We start from the raw sequence: 9,480 nt of genomic DNA, 5'->3' as shown, positions 1-9,480 counted from the left end.
AAACTATTGAAATAATGCCATCTATCCAATATGGCATTATTAGAAAACGTCGTTACGCAATCAATCGGATCCCTATTTAATTTCGATAGACGGCATTACGAGCAACATAATGAGGTCATTCGTTGAATAGATTTTACTCCTCATATTTTTTACATACCTTTTATGAAAATTGATTATTAAGGAGTAAACTACAAAAGATCATAATCGGTACCCAGTAAAAAGTTATATAGTGTAATACAACGTAAGGTGACGAAAAAGAAGTGTGTGTGTCAGCTCCGACGGTCCCGACGGACGACTGGACTTTACTCAGATCGACTGTCTAAATAGGCAGAAAAATGCTTACTAGTTTAAAAAAAATTAATACCATATCAAATGGTAAATAAATGAATCCAATATCGCCATCTATCGGAACCGGATGGCGTTATTAGAAAACGTCTGAACGCCATCTCGATGATGACGTTAACAATGTAACGAGATCATTCGTTCAGTAGATTTTACTGTTCACATTTCTTTCATTCGGGGGGCCTTATACGTAAAAGCGAACTTCAAAAGCAGTCAAGTATGGCGTATTCGTATTAGGTATAACTCAAAAAGGACGAGTCAAATCTCAATTAAATTTAAATGGGACCACATGACGATTAGTAGCTTTTAATTTATATAAGAAACGTTAAAATCGGCGCACCCAGTAAAACGTTATGAGGTATAATACAACGTAGAGTGACGAAAAAGCCGTCAAGTAAATACGCCATATTAGATGTGACTCAAAAAGGACTAGTCAAATCTCAATTAAATTTAAATGGGACCACATGACAAGCATCACCTTTCGATTAAAAAAAGAATCATCGAAATCTAAATACCTCTACCTAGTAAAAAGTTCTGATGCAACATACATAAATAAAAAAGTACAGTCGAATTGAGAACTTCCTTTTTTTTTGAAGTCAGTTAAAAATATAATTAGTTGTAGCTATTAAAGTCACCTTTTGCTATGGTTTTTTCTTTTTTAATAATGGATGTAAACAAAAATAAATAAAAAGCTCCTACAAATAATAAATAGCAAACATGTACTTGTAAGTTAGTTGACACTAAAAACCGTTAGGAACAAACCGTATTTTTATTGGAAATAATATTTAAACGTAAAAGTGTTACTTATTTACAAACATAAAATATCAAATATCATTTCCAATTTACAGTTTAAACGTTTTTCATCTCGTATAAAACTTTCTGATGTAAAAAATAAAACTCATAGAAATAAAAAACAAATAAACGAAAAGCATGCGAAGGTATGTATAGATGCTTTAAAAGCTAGACTATGCTTTTAGCCATAAAAAAAAATTAAATATTCATTTTTATGTTAAGAAGCACTCCAAGTTTTGAGTCAAGTTTACCAAATGCGCTGCATTACAAAAGTTCAGAAGGCTTCCAGACAGCTCAATCGATTGTTATATCCTCTTATCACCTGAGCTCACTGCCTTATCATATGCATCTGGGCATACGAGTAAAATTGTAATAATGAATATTTCATTTCTTGGTCTATTTTTATTATAAAGTGAAATAATTGGTACGATAGTTTGCTGGTTTGTAGGGGCTACTATTAGTTCCAGTGCTATAGTAGTAGTATTATCAACGCCCTGGGCAAGATTTCAAGGGCGCTCTCTGATTGCAATTCAATCCCATATTTAAAAAAAAGCAATAGATTTAATTACATTAACTGTTAGATTGCAAATAGGTTTTTACAAAACCTAAGCTTAGAAGTACTCTTAACCCCGCTAGCATCCGTTGCAGGTATAGTTAATAATATTCACAACTCAATTCATACATGTGGATACAGTTCTACTTGTAAGGTGCAATCTTTTATAATAAAAAAATGATTGGGTCAAAAAATCAGATAGACTGTGGCGGCCTTTTATATCCAGCACCCTGGGCTGTCGCCCCACTCGCTAACGTCGGCACTGAATAGTTCGACTAGTTGCCCTACTTGTGGTTGAATTACTTGATCTAATTATTGCTCAATAAGACATTTATAGTAGAGATTTGGTTTCCATGACAACACAATTTCCATTGCCATATATGTTATTAAACCCCCTTTATCCCCCGCCACCACCCCTCATAAATTAGGGGGATGAAAAATAGATGTTGTTCGATTCTCAGACCTACCCAATATGAAAACAAAATTTCATGAGAATCGGTGAAGCCGTTTCGAAAGAATTTAACCACAAACAGCGCGACACGAGAATTTTATATATTAGATAATTTAAAAGAGAAGTTTTGATAAACCTATCGTGCCCGAACAAGTTTTATTTACTTTAAATATTTTTTTTCTTCGAAATAAAATTAACCTTGTACTGCTATTCTACGACAGTATATAAATAAATCATTTTTTATTATTTAAATATTTCATTGTATTAAAAATATATGCAGTAAGTGCAGTTCCTTTCAATTCGATCTGATTGCGCATAATATATTAATGCAGTTGCTTCTAAATGATTGCACTCATTACACGTTTTAAAGGATCAATGAACACCACTTACCTACCTCGGTTTAGAAAATAAATACTGCACGTCTGAACAGACCATATTTATTGTCCATGTATTGTGTTGAATAACATCTATTAGTCAGTCAAAAGTAAATTACCATACTGATTTTTGAGCATTGTCTGTATAATTATTATTATATTATCTGTGAGAAGTCACTATAAGATTCAAAATATATTGATAAGTTTAGTGTGAATATTTTGAGTATTTTAAACAATTTTCAGGTAATTGTGATATATAATATTTTGGAAAATACAAACTCGTGCCTATCAGTGCAATGAAAATATAATTGTGTTTGCTCGCAAACGAAAAAAAAAACCGACTTCAATTACATCGACAAGTAATACAACGTAGATTGACGAAAATATAGTCAAGCAACTACGCGTTATCAAAGATTACTCAACAAGTAATTATCAGATCTCGATAAAATTTATATGTGACCACATGATAAACATCAGCTTTCGATTAAATTAAAAATTATCAAAATCGGTACACCCAGTAAAAAGTTATTACGGATTTTCGAGAGTTTCCCTCGATTTCTCTGGGATCCCATCATCAGATCCTGGTTTCCTTATCACTATACCAAACTAGGGATATCTCCTTTTCAACAAAAAAATAATTATCAAAATCGGTACATCCAGTAGAAAGTTATGCGGTATAATACAACGTAGGTCGACGAAAAAAACGTCAAGTAAAAACGCATTATTAGATATAACTCGAAAAGTAGTTATTAGATCTCAAATAAATTTAAATGGGCCCAATTGGCACACACCACCTTTCGATTAAAACAAAATTTGTCGAAATCGGTCTACCCGGTCAAAAGTTCTGATATTGTAACATACATAAAAAAAAAAAAAAAAAAAAACAGTCGAATTGAGAACCTCCTCCTTTTTTGGAAGTCGGTTAAAAATCATAATATGCATTGCCTAACTATATTAAATATTTTTAAGAGCTTTAATAATGTCCCTATGGAGGTTTGTTTGTTAGGGTGGAATAATATTTAATAATATTCAATAATAAAAGAAAAAGTGGCTGACTTGTTGAGGTTGATGAACGGGGTAAGGGGAGAGAGATTTTTTTTTTTAATTTCAGATTTACCGAGCCTCAAACTGATTTTTACGTAATATTTTCCAAGTTGATATTTTATTTTAGAACTCGCGTGGTGCCGTCTCGAACGTGAAAAACGTATTAGGATGGGCTGTTTATTACTCGTTTTACAAATAATGAATAGTGTAATAAAGGAAACGCACTATGTATGGCATGTTTTATTCTTAATAAGTATAGCATCTTACACAAAACAAATTGAAAAAACATTCAGTCTATTTTCCAATTTTTCAGTAAATATTTCTTTACACATAGCGATCATTTTATCATCAACATATCAGCATTTCTGATAGAGATCGTTACTCATAGGAATATATCCGCCAACCCGTATTGAAGCAGTGTGGTGGATTAAGCTCTGATCCTTCTACTACATGGGGAAAGAGGCCTATGCCCAGTAGTGGGATATTACAGGCTGAAGCGATGAAGCGATTCCTTTACACAAGACGGTTTTAAAAATAATTTATAATGTAATATAATATAATAGTGAATAAAAAAATGAGCTGTGTTACTATGGCATTAAAATATATAGCCACCCCTCTCTTCCCGTGGGTGTCGTAAAAGACGGCTAAGGGATAACATAGTTCCACTATCCCCTTGGAACTTATAAAGCCGACCGATGGCGGGATAACCATCCAACTGGAGGCTTTGAAATACACAGGCCGAAGACGGGCAGCAGCGTCGTCGGTGCGACAAAGCCAGCCCTGCGGTCACCAACCCGCCTGCTCAGCGTGGTGACTATGGACAACACACATGAGTTCACGCCATTTTTGACGCAAACCTTTGGAGGCCTATACGTCCAGCAGTGGACTGCAATAGGCTGAAGTAATGAGTGATGAATATTAATTGTTTTCTAATATTTACGCGAATTTCACTCAACTTTGAACACTAAACTAATGAAACAACTATTTCGGATTTTATCACGGCTTATTAAGTTTTTTAAATTCCCGATGTTTTGGATAATTTACAGAAACCATGCTCACAGGAAGACAGCCCTGGATAAATCGCGATAAAATCCGAAAAAAAATGTTTCATTATACTTAATTATTATTTAGTATAAAACAAAGTCTCTTACCGCTGTCTGTATGCTTAGATCTTTAAAACTACGCAACGGATTTTTGTGTACTTTTCTTTAGTAAATAGAGGGGATTCCAGAGGAGGGTATATATGTATAATACATGCGTAATATAGTAGAGGAACACTGATAGTTTTAGCAACCATGCGAAGCCGGGGCGGGAAGCTGGTAGTGAATAAATTATAGTAACGATTCCAGTGAGGTAGAGAAGATTTTCGTACATTAGACAAATAACTCTATTGGGATTATGTTAAGTGTAACTAAACTTCTCTAACAGCATTGTTTTATTTTGAAAAATTAACTAAATAATTAAATAAATAAATACTTCACACTGAACGGCCCCCAGTAGGACTTTCTCCCGTGTTGGGGTCCGGAAACACACACAATACAAAAGCATAAATGCCCAGACAAAGACAAACATCTATATGGCCAATACAAATCTGTCGTGAGCGGGGATCGAAACCGCGACCGCCAGCACAACAGTCAGTACTGTGACCGTTGCGCCAATGCGTCGTCAGAATTGAGATCTTACGTAAGAATAGGGGCGAGGAATTTTAAAAATCTCTTGGGAGTAGTGGGCGGGGGTCAAAAATGGTCAAAATCATCCTTACGTAATTAATAAATGGTCCCTTACCCCACTATGTGTACTCTCAACGCCGACCTCGAGATTAAATTTTTGTTATCGCTAACTTTAAGTTTAGTTCCACCTGCTGTAATACTCAGCAAAGGTATTCTGCTACTTAAGTATTCAAATGTACTCTACACTGCTCTCAGTGTAATACGAAAACGCCTGCTCAAATAAAAATAAACAAACAATTTCCAACGTAAGTCCTACAAGAAACTGTTAGTGCTTCTGAATAATATACACTTTAAATATATCTAATAAAGTTCAGATTAAGAGTGCTAGCTTTCCGAGCTAAATTTACATATCATAAATGTAATATTTAGCTTTCAACTTGCTAATTAGAAGTCGTCTTCTTGTAACGTCAACAGAATTTTCGTACAAAAAATTAAATTTTTATTTTAGGACATATATTTAATTAATTTATATTTCACTCTCTGAGAAATACATAATTATAAGTAAATACTGTATAAAAAAAGTAAAAAAAAGTATAAAAAAGTTTGTTTTTTTTTTTCTTGTGTTTTTCCTTTTATTTTATTTTTTCACGTTTGTTATTTTAAATTTTAAACGGATGGATGGTCGTAATTGGCCTTTTTGATTATATTTCATTCTAGTTTGTTTTATAATTTTTTCTGTGCTGTGTACCATCCCTTGTAAATAAATAAATAAATAAATAATAAATAAATAAATAATTATAAAACTAGCTATGCCCGCGCCATAGTCCGCGTGGAATTTACAAAAAAGTTATTGTTCAGTTCGCAGAGTTATAAAATAAATAAATTTCTAAAATAAAAATAGCCTTAGTTACTCCTCAGCTATCTGCCAGTGAAAGTCCCGTAAAAAATCGGTCCAGCCATCTCAGAGAAACATGTAGACAGACAGACAGACAAAAATTGTAAAAAAATGTTATTTTGGTATATGTACCGTGTATGTCATACATATACATTTAACTAAAAGCGGTTAACGAGTACATACCACGATATAGTTTTTTGACGATATTTCGGACCAGTTACATGGCCCGTGGTCACGACGAGACTAAGAAAGTTAAAAGCGTTTATTTTAATATTCTAAACAGACACTCCAATTTTATTTATTTGTATAGATGTATAGATTAAAGCAAATTAGGTTTACTGTATATGTACTCGTATAATGCCGAGTGTCGTTTTCATTAAAATTATATTAAATACCACGATCAAAGAAAACCCGCATGTTTTAGAAAAAAAATGAGATGAATATATCCGGCTGTACAAATTGGAGAAGCGTGGCCTCTTCTCCTCAATAGATAGAGTAGCATTTCCTCATCAGTGGAACAGGATTATGCACACATACTTATATACTGTAATATAGTCATATTATTATTTACCTATATGTTTTCCCAAACTAAAAGTTGTCTTTTGGTGATATTATTACCAATACAAATCTATTATTTTACTGTCAATACAGCGATTCCGATTCCGATGACAAAAATGAAGCAAATATATTATAGGATTGTTTCTATCAACTTTTTCTGCCCTCTTTAAACTGTTTAAAAATGGATTTAATTATTTATATACTTAAATGAAAATAAATCGTTGAAATGTATGCATTTATAAAAAAAGTGTGTCTGTCTGCTCCAACGCACGACTGGAGTTTACTCCTTTCAGATGCATTGTCTAAGTAGACACAAAAAAGGCTCACTAGTCTAAGAAAAAGATTAATACCATATCAAATGGTAAATGAACGAATCAAATAACGCCATCTATCGATCGATCGATGGCGTTATTAGAAAACGTCGTATCAATCGAAACTCAATAGGTTTCCGATAGACGACGACGTTTTTTTAGTAGTTTATCTTTCGGACAGATAAGGACAGATGATGAGTAAGGTCTTTCATTCAGTAGACCTTACTCATCATATTTTTTTTCTTTCATTCTATCTTCACTAACTTATATCTTCTTCTCAACATCCGTTCACCTCACCCTATCACACTTTTCGTAACGCTCTCGTCACGCATCTACCAGTTTACTCCCTAAGTAATGGTGCGCAAAAAAGTTTTACTTCAAAAACTAGTTTTTAACGCGGCTAAGATGTGTCATCAATATTTTTTAATTTTTTTTAAACAAAATCGTGGTCACATTTCGCAGATCACCAGATAATAAATAAACAGACATGTGATGAGATTGTGATGAAATAACTATGTTTTCTCTGTCCCTACATTATCAAGGTAAGGAGCCCAACTCCCGTGAGTCCGCGCCCTACTTTTAATTAGTTGCGAGTTGTTATTATTGTTACAGTAAATGTGCTCGTAAAAATTACCTCGCGCCTTATCACTTCAAGGAAAATTTTACGCCAGTTTATTTCTGAAAATGTAGACGCGAAACAAAGGCTTTTAAGAAAATATCTTTTTGAAATTTATCTGCATTCGTTTATTACTGAGCGAATTGCTTTTTATTTTATTCTAAAAATCTGATATGAAAATGTTGAAAAAAAGTTATTCAAACAGATTGAAGTTTTGTGTTTTACACCTATAGACATGTTTAAACAGAAACTATCTATACGTGCATTTGTACAGTCTACTATGATGATCTAATCAGTCGCAAATAAACTTGCATTCAAACTACTCAAAATCGTTACATCCAGTAAAAAGTTTTGAGATACTTATAAAAAAAATACGAGTATGTACAGTTGAATTGAGGAACTCCTTTCTTGAAGTCGGTTATTAATAAATGAGAATAGACACTCAAAAATCAATTATAACATCACTTCCGCTTCATAATTTTTCTTTATTTATTTTGTTTCTAGAAATACCTACATATTATATATAGAATGGATACAAGGTAGAAAAATTAAGTGACACTAACCTACCTATTGCGAGTTCATACAGTTTCTAAGCTTTGAACACGTCAAGTAAAAGCAGTAGATTAAGCACACGATGGTTTTACAATTGAACTTTGTTTTGTTTGCGGTTTAGTACTTATAACGCTTCTTGCTAGTATTCATATTGTTGTCTTATTTAATTATCATTAAACTAGCGACCCGACCCGGCTTCGCAGGGATGCAACGCTGATACTAAATATAAAATGTTAAAAATGTTGTAAAAGTTCGTAATGAATAGTCGATCAGAACAGACGTGTGTAAAATTTATTCTATAAAATAAAATATACAAACAACGTAAAGTCAAACTTAAGTTTATATTGTGAAAGATCTATTTGCAATAAATTATCAAACTATTATTCAACAAAAGAAGTACCCAGCCGCAAACAAAGTGCAGGTACGTTACAATATATGTTTAATAAGGATGAGTGTACAACGATCACCGATACGCGGTAGCGGAAGCGGTTCGGAGCCGGACTTGTCAGCTATGTCCCGGTATGATGCGTTTGTCGGTCAAAGAAAACGAAAGTTGCCCGATATGGAAGTAGACATAGATAGTGAACTCCAAAAATATCGCTATGACATGGTTTCTTTGTTGGAAAAATCTACCGAAAACCAAAATATAAAAATTGCACAGCTGATACGGGAGGAGCTAGCTGACATTAAAAAAGAAATTAGATGCATTAAAATTATGAACGAAAATTTGATTCAAGAAAATTTAAAACTACGCAATGAACTATCTGAAATTAAAAGCTCTCATAAAACTATGCAAGAACAAATTAATTTTCTGGAAACAGATTTACACGCATTAAAATCTAGCAAAACCGACAAACCAGCTGAAAAATCGCTACTCTCATGTAATGAAGACACTGTGTTAGAAATACAACAACGAATTGAGCGACAAAAAAATATTATAATTGCGGGTATACATGAATTAAAAAATAACAACTTAGAACAAAGACAAAGTTAAGACCGTGATGAAGTAGTAAAATTGATTAAATCTATTTTTAGCGAATGCCCAGATCCAGTTAAAATCTTTAGATTAGGCAAAAATAAGCCTGAAAAAAGCCGCTTACTTAAAGTATGCTTCACAACAGCGGAAACTGCTAAATACCTACTGCTAAATCAACCGAAAAATTCGCGTAACATACGTTTATACTCTGATCAGACACCCGCTCAAAGAAATTATATGAACCATCTTAAAGAGGAATTAGATCGCCGTGAAAAAAACGGAGATTTAGATTTAACCATAAAATATATTAAAAATGTCCCTAAAATTGTGAAAAAGCAGTCAAAAA

This window comes from Melitaea cinxia, chromosome 12, assembly GCF_905220565.1.
Source record: "Melitaea cinxia chromosome 12, ilMelCinx1.1, whole genome shotgun sequence".
NCBI lineage: Eukaryota > Metazoa > Arthropoda > Insecta > Lepidoptera > Nymphalidae > Melitaea > Melitaea cinxia.
This window is presented reverse-complemented; position numbering follows the sequence as displayed.